The 12,969-nt window shown below is 35.1% G+C and overlaps 1 non-coding gene across 1 annotated transcript; it reads left to right on the top strand.

Annotated features, from left to right (window-relative positions):
• The first annotated feature begins 11,948 nt into the window (after positions 1-11,948).
• On the top strand, positions 11,949-12,055 carry LOC136221219 (small nucleolar RNA R71). Its single transcript, XR_010684998.1, has one exon. It is a non-coding gene; the product is annotated as a small nucleolar RNA R71 (small nucleolar RNA).
• Positions 12,056-12,969: the final 914 nt, after the last annotated feature.

The following is a 12,969-nucleotide window of genomic DNA, read 5'->3' as shown; positions in this document are numbered from 1 at the left end:
TTTTTGAAACAAATATATTATTTATTAAGGAAAAATAGGGAAAAAACAATATAAAAGATGAATGGTTGAGTTTGTGGTTAAATATGTCCAAAAATTATTTTCGAAATTATTTATTGTGCTAAAGAATAAGCAGTTTTATTCTCTTTTCTCTTAATAAATGACAAAGTAACATCAATGAGCTTCATTCCTTATAGCTAAAAGATTAGGAGAGCTTACATTAATTGAATGAACCACCAAATAACAATCAGATAAAATTAGGATGTTGAAGACCTTGAAATTTCGCCCAAGTGAGCTTCCCGAATTGTCAATGCCTCTGCCAAACTCACATTTGAAATCGATACAACCAACAATCCTATTAAACAAAACACATCCAAAACGACGAACTGAAAAAAGCACTGCAAAACATGCATGCATCTACCTAACAGTAAAAACCAGTTAGAGAACGTACCATGGACTGATGCGACGATTGCAAAGGATGCATGCGCAAAAGATAATGTGTTTATTACCATTGTTGAAGACAACTAATGAACCAGTAGCAACTTGAAGAAGAGAGAGAGGTGTGAACATCAAACCAGCTTAAAACGAATTTCAACCAATTTCATACGATTTTTATCAAATTTAAACCAATTTGTTAAGCGATTTCCGCAAGTGCACGGTATACGCTTGTAGTAATAAAAGATATCGATCCCACAGGGAACGTTTTTTAACAAAAACTTATTTTGAATAGGTTAAATATACTTTTAAGATTTATAATAAGGAAAATCGTTAAATCGGATTTGGTTTTGAAATTGCTAGAGTGAGAATTAGATTAGAGTATGAAGACGTTAGAAAATATTCTGATTTAAGAATGAATTTGCAAGACAGGAACGTTTAGTACTTTTTAGAAAAGTAAACAAATATATTCGTTTGCATTAAGCAAAGAAAACAACTTTAAACTTTGTATAAATTATGACGATGAAATAAATGACGGAACCTCTAATTTTTAGGCTTTGAACTGTATTCAATCCTCCTACGGTCGTGTTAGATCGCTACCTTAACCAAATTAAAACTCTTTCGAGATAGAAATTTGTCTAAGTTGTTCAACAAAGTTTCCTTGTAAAGATTTTGAATTAAACTACGTTTTAATGAAAACACCAGCAGTCCATTTCGGATTCTTTACCAAAGTGCTGCATAAAAATCTATCGAATAGAACGGACTTTATTAGATGAAATATAAATTGATACAAGTTTACAGAGAACAAGGAGCATGAAAACATTTCACGACTTGCAAGTGAACGGGTTGTCAATCCTTTCCTTGGGTTTCGTTAGAGTTTGTCAGACTCAGGGCGGATCCTCTACTCAATCTTCTCGTTGAATCTTCGTAATAGAGACTGGTCTATCTACTACCAAAATGAAAACTAAACATGAACAATGTCTAAACGCTACTGTGTTTGTTATTATTGAATAAACAATGTGTGTACATCATATTGTTTTGAACAGAAATGAAAAACTAAATTCTGAATCACTTGACTCGGAATTTCTGCATAAATTCTATACTAATCTCTCTCTTCTACATCTTTTCAACTCTCCATCAACTCTTTATTTATAGATGTTGAAGAGTCTTGATTGAAGTGTCGTGTCCGTTGTGAAGGATCGTATCCGTTGTGAAAGGACATCTTTATCCACCCGAACGAACGTGTTTCGTCGAAAACGAAAGTGTGCAATTGGCTTATACAGATTTTCTGCTCTTACCAAGAATATTTAATTCTCGACCGAGAATGGGGGAGCATCATTTTGGTCTTCGAACGAAGGGAAGGAGTTTCTGAAGAAAGCGTGTCACGACCGAGAATTGTGGATTCTCGGTCGCGGCTTTCATTAAATTCCCTACCGAGAATTTGTTTCCTTAACCGAGAATTTGACATTTCTTCTGTTTCTGACCTCGTCTTTGTCCTCGTTTTGGTGTAATTTGATCTTTGTCGTTTTTAACTCCTTTTGTAAGGTTTTTATTCTGTTTTTGAGCTCTTTTCGTTCCTATTTGGATTTTACCAAATATTTAGGTACCTTGTAAGAAAGAAACATATTCGAGAGTAAAAGCATTCTAAACAGGTATAAATAGCATAAATTCGTAGCAATATTGATGTAATTATTGATGATATTTTAGGTATATTTTGAGCTTAACAAATCTCCACACTTAATCTTTTGCTAGTCCCGAGCAAAATTTCACTGAATTTATTCTTTAATTAATCTCTTTATAAAAATAAAACATACATCTTGGTATTACCTTTTAAATTAGTTAAGCCGAAAAGACTAACTTCGCATGGCAAATTTATACGCAAAATATCAAACTAACATAGTATAATAGGCGATATATCATTCGTCTTGTATTTTTAATTTTGAAACTGAAGTATTCGGGACGAAATAAGCACGCATGTTATTGAGTCTTTCGTCTCAAGGCATTTCAAAGCACAAAATTTCCTTTCCCAAACCTAAACTAATATATAAGATATATTATTTTAAATAAGTACTTAATTTTAATTTATTTGCTTAGTTACGCCCGAGATAAGGGTGGTCTTGATCGTAACCTTATACGTATGTTATTGCTTAGTGTTCGCTTAAGAGGTACCGACCATACCATAGGTGGACGCAATCGTTACTTTAAACTTAAACACGTGTATTTTTCTGATTTTAAACGTTCCTTTCATACCTCGATTGTGATAAGGGTGGTCGCAACCGTGGCCAAAAGTAAACGGTACTTAATTTTCTTCCCTTTCATACCTCGATTGTGATAAGGTTGGTCTCAATCGTGGCCAAAAGTTAAGAATTCAACTAATTGATTAATTAATATGAAATATAAAATTGAAATTGTAACTTGGGAAAAAGAAAGATAGCACATTCATCCTATATTGACTTAAAATTCAACATGTATTATGGCTAAAGTTTCCTTAAAAACTTCAATTGGTGTTTATGTAAGACGAAATCAAACCGAGCTAAAATTGTTAGTTCAATTTAATGCCTATAAACCTAATTGAAAATTTAAAATAAGATTTATTGTATCATGAATTGCATGATATAAAATAGAGATTGAAATAAAGAATTTATTTACTTAAATACATTCACTCGAGACGTTTTATTAAAAATCGTATCAGAGATTTGTGAAAAATTTGAAAAACTATGCCCGTATAGAAATATTATTTCTAACGATAACGATAACCTAAAATAAAAATCACATTAACTTATGATTAATTTATAAACATATGAAAAATGTAAAGTTAATAAAAATAGTGTGAAAATAAAATGTGTTGCAATATATATGGTGCATTTGCATAAAAATTATTCGTTGCATTTGTTATTTGTGCTAAAAACTAAAATGATATATGTATATCTCCTCCCACACTTAAAATGGACCATGTCCTCATTGGTGCAAAAATCGAGATATCATAAAAAAAATAAGCACGAAATAAAGCATACGAAAGAAAGATAGAATATGAGCAAATAAAACATTCAACATAAAATTAAAAATTGTACCAAACATATTAAAAAGAAATATTGTACCAAACTTTAACAAGATAAAAATAAAAATAAAGAAAACAACCTATGCATGAGGCGGGGAATCCGGAGGTGTAGGTGAAGTCTCCACATTTCGGCGTCGGAAAAATGAAAGCATCCGAGACCGAGTAGACCTATGCTCACGCCTCAAAAGATTGAGGTTGTCATTCATCACCATGTTATTTTCCACCAAATCATCAATTCTTAAATTCATTTGGCGATTATTGGAATTGATTTGGTTCAAAATCCGCCTTAAATTCACCGGATCATCCTCATTAGGTGCTTGGGGTTGTGGTTGAGCTTGTGGCGCATCCTCCTCTCCTTCCGCCTCGCCTCCGCCTTCGGTACCTACAAATTGAGAACCTGAAGCTCCTCCACCCATAGTGCCACGAAGATGGGCAATACGGGAAGCATATGAAATAAAGACGGAAGGACACGAAGTAAGCAATAAGTGAGCCCGCTCAAGAGCCGAGATGTCCAAGAGTGGAATATACCCACGGTAGGTGGACATGTCATAATCGGCCAATTCACCCCGTGCTCCCAACACAATAGCGGTGATAAAATTACAGAGAGGGATTTGAATGGTAGTAGCCCTCGAAGCACGGAATAAATTATCAAACAGAATACCAATGCTATCAACCCGTAAGCCCTTAAATAAACTATCCAAAACAAACAAATCCCGAACCTGAATCTTCGAACTCTCAACACGACCAAACAAAGAGAAACTTAAAAATTTATGAAAGAAGAACACACAATTATCCTTAATCAACTTGCTTGAGGTGTTTTTCGAATTGAAATAGTCTTGATCCGAAAGAGTTTGCCAAATAGCATCATTATCAAAATCCTTAGGCTTATCATAAAAAGCAGAAGTAGGGAAACCAAACATGTTTCCCATTGCTTCATAATCAATGGTGTAAGTCACACCATTATTCCTAAAAGAAATAGAGGTTTTCTTCTTGTTCATAGTTAAGGTGACCAAAAACTCCACCACATACTCATTTATACGGGGAAAACGCATAGAAACGAATTCTTGCCACCCCAAAGCCTCAATAAAAGCATCAATTCTAGTGGAGAAATTCAATGCTCTTACCGAATCGAAGTCTAGGAAGAGCATGTCCACAAATTGGCGATCGGCTTGTGAAAAGTGAGTGAAACGAGCGGCTTCCTCCTCCGAAGCGATATCGAAATAAGCCCCGCATCGAACCCGTAGGCGATTAGCTTCCGTAATAGTGGGCTTGTGACCAACACGCTTAGTTCTAGGCATGTTAATGGTGTTTAGGGTTTTGAGAAGAAGAAAAGAAAAGATAAATTAGGAGAAAGAGCAAAGCTTGAAGATAAGTTGGGAGTTGGAATGGGAGGTGATTGAAGTGAAAAGAGTATAGAAATGGTAATGAATAAATTGGGAAGAGTAAAAGTTGTTTTATGGGGAAGAGTTTGGAGTAGGGGATTGGGTAAAAAGAGAGGTGATGTGAGGTTTGTGTAAGAGGTAGGTTTATATAGGGTGGAATAGGTAGATGTAGAGGTAGAATAGGAATAGGAATAGGCCAAAAATTGTGTCAAAAATCCGGAACTGGTGGCTCTACAGGCCGCGTGTCGCGACCGAGTATTCGGATCCGCGGTCGCGGCATGGCTAATTCAGAGAATTTTTCTCTAAAATCCCGCGCGTTCCCTTGCTGAAGTTACCGAGAATTTACAATTCTCGGTCGCGGATCAGCCCTGGTGACTTGTTTTTGGGTATTTCGTTTATTTATTATGACCTGAATTGAATAAAAATGATACCTGCACTTAAGAACTTAAATGAAGTTTATTAAATGTAAGGAAAACCAAAGGTTTGTCCTTTATTAATGGAAAATTAATTATTTGCTTAATAAATAGAAATTCATGTAAGTTAAGAATATCAAAGGTTCTTAACAAGAATTAAATGAAACATTAATGCTTCATTTAATCAAGTAAGTTAAATGAATCTATATATATTAATGAATCTAAACTTAGTCATGGATTTAATAAAGTCTCATTTGATAGATTGATGAACATATTATTAAAATGAAATGATGATAGTTTAACTAATATCAAAATAAGAATATGAAGCAAAATAGAAATATTTATTCAATCAAAGATGTACAAATATATACAAGAATCACAAAATGAAAAATAAATCAAAACTACTCTATATACTCGTCCCTATCAAGAGGGATTCTTCTAGCCCTATAACGATCTATTTGCAACTGCACAAAAGCTTGACGTTCTGGTGCAGAGAGAAAATGAGGGCCTGCTCGAAATACACGTCTCACAAGTCCTTCGTACTCGAGAAACTCATAATCGAGAGTCGGGAAACTCTCATCCTCGCTCCAAGGAATATCGATAGTACCCTTGGTACCGAGAATTATCCCACAAATAATATTCCCGAATCCAATCTTTTTATCCGTGGATCGAGATGCAGCAACAAGACCTTCCATCAGAATTTTGGAAGAATCTACTGTATTGCCTTGGAACACATCCCCAAGGACATACAAATCAGTGTCACGGACCACACTACTGAGTGTGCGACCAAACAGACTGTGACACAAAAATTTGTGCAAATACAGCATGGAACTGGAGTGAAAAGACTGATTGTAGGCGAGTTTAGAATTGAATCGCTAGAATCCAGTGAGCATTCTCCAAATATCAGTGGATGTCATGTCTTTTCCAGGATGACGTTTGATTGTATCCCTCGGGGGAAAACCAAACCAAGCATGCAACTCGGGATATCCAAAGGTAAACAATTTGCCTTCTCGACGAAAACTGAGACGTACTCGTCGTTTGTTAATGAAACGAACGGTACAAAAGAATTCGAGTATCCAGTCGCCTATTATAGGAAATCGCATTTTGGCGAATTTTGTCCACCCTAGGCGTTCCATATAGTTACTCATGTCATCGCTAATTCCAAGTTGAGCATTAAGAAAGTCATCCATATACAACATTCCAGTGAAGAATTTGTAACGGAGCCTCCAGTAACGCCTACCTTCATCGTGATTGAAGATAGGAAATGGCGCCCCATATCGTTTGGATAAGTCTGGGCGTTTGTTGCTTGAAGCAACATTGTTCTTTGAAGGTTTGTTTTTGGTAGGCATGACGTAGAACTAAAGATACAAGGTTTCTGTAACTTAGGAAAAATAGTGTTTGAAGAAAATCAGAAATTTGATCTGACAAAGATGAAAAGATTTGTAACAGAACCAAGATCCTCAAGGACTTATTTATAAGATTTTAGGATGAAATGAGGTGTTGTTTTGATGTGAAAAGGCATAAAATTATACCTTTCTGAATTGAAGAAACTTAAGTTTTCATTATTGAAAGGGTTTGTCTGCAGGTTGAAGATGATTCAGGCCTGATATTGCAGAAATAACGCGTGTCGCGACCGAGAATTCCAAATTCTCGGTTGCGACACGCTGATTTCCTTGCGGAAATCAGGCGTCGAAACCTATATCCCGATTCTCGACCGAGAATTTAATATTCTCGGTAAGTTCAGAAAAACCTAACCTATTTTGACAATTGTGAAAAAGAGGATTCTCGGCTGAGAATTCCAAATTCTCGACAGAGAATTGCCTGAAACTTCAATTTCGGTCTTAATTGCCTAAAATCAAATCTAAAATCATGAAATAAACATATTTTATGCATCTAAATCATAATATAAAATCATCTAATCAAAAAATGGCATGTGTAAAAATAAAATAAAATAAAATAAAAATGAACAAAAATCTAAAAGAATTAAAACAAAATAAACTGTGTTAGAAAAGCTAAATGATTTAAACGTCAGATAATAATGTTACGAACTTAATTCCTATGTGTGAAATATTTTCGTAATAAATTTTACATCGATTACCATTAACTTTGAAACGAACTCCGTTAGGTCCTTTAAGTTCTAAAGAACCATAATTGAATGTTTTGACGACTAAATACGGTCCTATCCATCTGGACTTAAGTTTTCCTAAAAATAAACGAAGTCGTGAATTAAATAACAGCACCTTATCCCCAACATTAAAGTGTTTGACTTTAATCTTGGCATCGTGCCATTTTTTCACTTTTTCTTTATAAATCTTTGCATTTTCATAAGATAGATGGCGTAACTCATCTAATTTATTTAAATCAAGCAAACGTTTCTTACCTGCTTGTCGTAAATCAAAGTTAAGTTCCCTAATAGCCCAATAGGCTTTATGTTCTAATTCGACTGGCAAATGACATGCCTTCCCATACACTAAGCGGCATGGAGTCATTCCTATTGGTGTTTTAAATGCAGTACGGTATGCCCATAACGCATTATTGAGTTTACAAGACCAATCTTTTCTTGAAGATGAAACTGTTTTCTCTAGAATCCATTTGAGTTCTCTATTAGATATCTCCGCCTGACCATTTGACTGAGGATGGTATGGCGTAGACACGCGGTGGCGTACTCCATATTTTTTCATAAGCGTATCAAAACTTCGGTTTATAAAATGGGTACCGCCATCACTAACGATGACTCTAGGACAACCAAATCTACAAAATATATCGTCAAGAAAATTAACAACTACTTTAGAATCGTTTGTCAGGGTTGCAATTGCTTCAACCCACTTTGAAACATAATTAACGGCGACTAATATGTAAGTTTTACCAAAAGAAGGGGGAAAAGGTCCCATGAAATCTATTCCCCACATGTCGAAGACTTCAACTTCTAACATGGTTGTGAGGGGCATCTCATCTTTTCTTCCTAAATTTCCTGTTCTTTGGCACTTATCACAACGAGTAATAAATGAACGGACGTCTTTAAACATCGTAGGCCAAAAGAAACCACATTCAAATATTCTAGCTACTGTCTTACTAACTCCATTATGTCCTCCATAAGAGCTAGAATGGCATTCCGACATTATCGATTCATATTCATTTTCACCAACGCATCTCCTAATTATCCCGTCACCATAAGTTTTGAACAAAAAGGGATCTTCCCAAAAATACTGTTTAATGTCAAAGAAAAATTTCTTCTTTTGTTGGAAAGATAATCCTTCCGGAGCAATATTGGCTGCAAGGTAATTAGTAATATCTGCATACCATGGCGACATGACACTTTTTATTTGATAGAGATGTTCATCAGGGAAATCATCTCGTATACCGATAGTTTCACCTATAGGACCGTTTTCATCTTCAAGTCTCGATAAATGATCGGTGACGAGGTTTTCTACTCCCTTTTTGTCTTTAATTTCTATATCAAATTCTTGTAACAATAAAACCCATCTAATGAGACGTGGTTTTGCATCTTTTTTAGCAAATAAATACCTTAAAGCTGCATGGTCGGTATAGATAATAACTTTCGAACCTAACAAGTATGACCTAAACTTGTCGCATGCAAAGACTACAGCTAACATTTCTTTCTCTGTTGTGGTGTAGTTTAATTGTGCACCGGATAGTGTATGACTTGCATAATAAATGACATGAAGTTTCTTATCCTTCCTTTGACCTAAAACACATCCGACAGCTAAATCACTTGCATCACACATAATTTCAAAGGGTAAATCCCAATCGGGTTTAGCAATAATAGGTGTACTGACTAAAGCTGTTTTCAATGTTTCGAAAGCTTTAACGCAATCTTCATTAAAATCAAAAGTTGAATCTTTCATGAGTAAATTAGTGAGTGGTTTGGAAATTACAGAAAAATTCTTAATAAATCTTCTGTAAAAACCGGCATGTCCTAAAAATGACCTTACTCCCTTAACAGTAGTTGGAGGGGGTAATTTTTCTATTACTGAAGTTTTTGCTCTATCCACTTCTAATCCTTTTTCAGATATTTTGTCACCTAAAACAATTCCTTCGTCAACCATGAAATGACATTTTTCCCAGTTTAATACCAAATTTGTTTCTTCACACCTAGTCAAAACTTTATCCAAGTTTTGTAGGCATGAGTCGAAAGAATCTCCATAAACTGAAAAATCATCCATAAAAACTTCCATGATATCTTCAATGAAATCATTAAATATTGCAGTCATACAACGTTGAAATGTTGCAGGTGCGTTACATAGACCAAAGGGCATTCTCCTATATGCAAATGTTCTGTAAGGACATGTGAAGGTCGTTTTATCTTGGTCATCCGGGTAAATATATATTTGAAAGAATCCGGAGTAACCATCTAGAAAACAGTAGAAAGCATGACCAGCTATCCTTTCGATCATTTGATCAATGAAAGGAAGAGGAAAATGATCTTTCCTAGTTGCTTTATTAAGGTTCCTATAATCTATACAAACTCTCCAACCAGTGGTGGTTCGTGTAGGTATTAATTCACATTCTTCATTCCTTACAACTGTTATGCCTCCCTTTTTAGGTACACAATGGATTGGACTAACCCATTCACCATCCGAAATAGGATAAATGATTCCATTGTCCAGAAGTTTAGTAATCTCATTTTTGACTACTTCTTTCATATTCGGATTTAGGCGTCTTTGCCTATCCGCTTTAGGTGGCTTATCTTCTTCTAAGTGAATTCTATGCATTACAATGCTCGGATTAATACCTTTTAAGTCTGAAATTTGCCAACCCATACTTCCTATCCTATTTCTAACAACTTCTTTCAATTTCTCTTCTTGAACCTGTGTTAACTTGTTAGAGATAATTATAGGTAGAGAATCGTCTTCGCCTAAGAAAGCGTACCTCAAATGACTTGGTAATTCTTTAAGTTCTAATTTAGGTGGAACTATAATCGAAGGCGAAACCGGTCCATCTTCTCGAATCAAAGGTTCTGGGTCCTTATCTTCTAGTTCCTCACTCATTATAGGTTCTATTATTTCTTCTTTTTGAACAATGTCATTGACACATTCTTCAATTAAATCAAGTTTCATACAAGCGAAATCTTCCATAGGATATTTCATAGCTTGGTTCATATCGAACTCAATCTTATCATCTCCTATTCGTAAAACTACTTTCCCTTCCGACACATTAGCTAGAGCACGTCCCGTGTTCATGAACGGTCTACCAAAGATTAGCGGACAATTAACGTCATAAGCAAAATCTAAAATAACGAAATCGGTAGGAAAAATAAATTTGTCAACTTTAACTAAAACATCCTTAATTATACCATATGGTCTTTTAGTGGTTTGATCCGCTAATTGCAAAACCATATTGGTACGTTTGATATCTTCTTCTAAGCCTAACTTATTAAAAATAGATAATGGCATCAAGTTTATGCTTGCTCCTAAATCACAAAGACAACTTGGGAATTCAATATCTCCCAATTTACACGGAATGGTAAAACATCCGGGATCTTTGAGTTTGGTGGGCAAAGTACTTGACACAATTGAATTGCAATCTTTAGTTAGTGAAATGGATGAAATTCCTTCCCAACTGATTTTCTTCGAAATTAAATCTTTGAGGAATTTACCATAATTGGGAATTTGCGTAATCGCATCCATAAACGTCAAATTAATATGCAAATTTTTAAGTTTGTCTAAAAATGTTAAAAGTTGTTTGTCATAGTCCTTATTGCGGACTTTGTGTGGAAAAGGTGGTTTGGGTACAAAAGTTTTTGTACTAGAGTCAATTGGTGCATCTTTTTGATTTAATGTATCTTCTTTGGACTTTGGTAAATCAGTTCCAGGTACAGTCGAATTTTCGGGCATTTCCAGACCTAAGTAATTTTTCCCTGAACGAAGAGTGATAGCCTTTACATGCTCTTTCGGATTTTCTTCCGTATGGCTTGGAAGACTTCCCTCTTTGCGGGATGGAATTGATTTGGCGAGTTGTCCAATTTGAACCTCCAAATTATGGATGCTAGATGATTGGTTTTTAATAAGCTGATCGAATTTATTCTCGATCCGTTTAAAACCATCGTCATGATTACTTATTTTTCCGCTCATAGCATCAATAAATTTGTCGATTTTAGAAGATAAAGTGCTAATCGTATCTCTTGATTGATTTTGATAATTAGTGGTACGATTTTGATTAGCATTAGCATTGTTATTATTATCTCTCCAGTTAAAGTTATGATGATTTCTCCATCTAGGATTATATGTATTAGAGTAAGGGTTATTAGTTTGATTTTGCCCTTGGACAAAATTTACTTGTTCAATTTCGCTCATACCTTCATAATCCACATCCGTTTGGATTGGCTTACCATTAGGATCACACGGTGCTATAAACCTATCAATTTTGTGCGATAAGGCAGAAAATTGGGCTTGCAACATCGCAACTGGATCAAGATTCACTATACCTTTAACTGATGACGTTGTTGAGGATGATGGTTTCGCTACTGGTATGTGTCCACGTTCCGCGGGCCACATACTGCTGTTGATTGCCATTTCCTCCAAAAGCTCTCTTGCTTGGGCAGATGTTTTCTTCATGAATAACCCTCCAGACATAACATCCAATGAACCTCTAGTTGTAGGATTTAGTCCATTATAAAATGTTTGCATTAAAAGTTCAGCGGGCAATTGGTGGTGTGGGCACAAACGTTGAAGTTCTTTAAAACGTCCCCAAGCCTCATAAAGAGTTTCATTATCATTTTGAGAAAAAGATGTTAACTCTTTTATGACTCTTGCGGTTTTTGCTAAAGGAAAAAATTTTGATAAAAATGCTTGGGCTAATTGCTCCCAAGTCTCAAATGATGCGACTGGCATAGAAGTTAACCACTCTTTGGCCCGATCCTTCAAAGTAAAAGGAAAAAGGCGAAGTTTGATTGCTTCTGCAGTCACGTCAGTAATTTTAAAAGTGTCACAAATTTCTAAGAAATTTGTCAAATGGGTATTAGGATTTTCGTTAGGTAACCCGTAAAATGTTACGTTATTTTGCAACATATTAAACAATGCTGGCTTAATTTCAAAATGGTGTGCATTAATTTGGGGTCTAACTATACTATTTGTTACACCGGCCACTCTTGGCCTAGCGTAATCCATGAGTGTAGCCATAATTTCTGGCTCGGTAACTCTGGTTTTTATTGGGGTCTTGTTTTTGTTTTTGTTTTTGTTGTCTCTCTTGTTCTTTTTAAGAGTCCTTTCAATTTATGGGTCAATAGGATCTGGTGACGTGCCTGAACTTCGAGAACTGCGCATGAACCTGAAATTTCGCACGAACCGAAACTACCTACAAAACAGAATTTGAAAAATAAATATGTTAGTAATTTGAAATAAATAAAAAAATAAAAGTTTGAATAAGTATAAATAAACATAGATTCGAAATAAAATACGAAAAATCTAAATTTTTGTCAAAAATTTTGGCGTTCTCCGGCAACGGCGCCAAAAACTTATTGAGCGATTTCCGCAAGTGCACGGTATACGCTTGTAGTAATAAAAGATATCGATCCCACAGGGAACGTTTTTTAACAAAAACTTATTTTGAATAGGTTAAATATACTTTTAAGATTTATAATAAGGAAAATCGTTAAATCGGATTTGGTTTTGAAATTGCTAGAGTGAGAATTAGATTAGAGTATGAAGACGTTAGAAAATATTCT

This window comes from Euphorbia lathyris, chromosome 2 (genome assembly GCF_963576675.1).
Source record: "Euphorbia lathyris chromosome 2, ddEupLath1.1, whole genome shotgun sequence".
In the NCBI taxonomy this organism is placed as follows: domain Eukaryota; kingdom Viridiplantae; phylum Streptophyta; class Magnoliopsida; order Malpighiales; family Euphorbiaceae; genus Euphorbia; species Euphorbia lathyris.
Note: the sequence above shows the minus strand (reverse complement) of the source record. Positions and strands in the feature narration are given on the sequence as shown.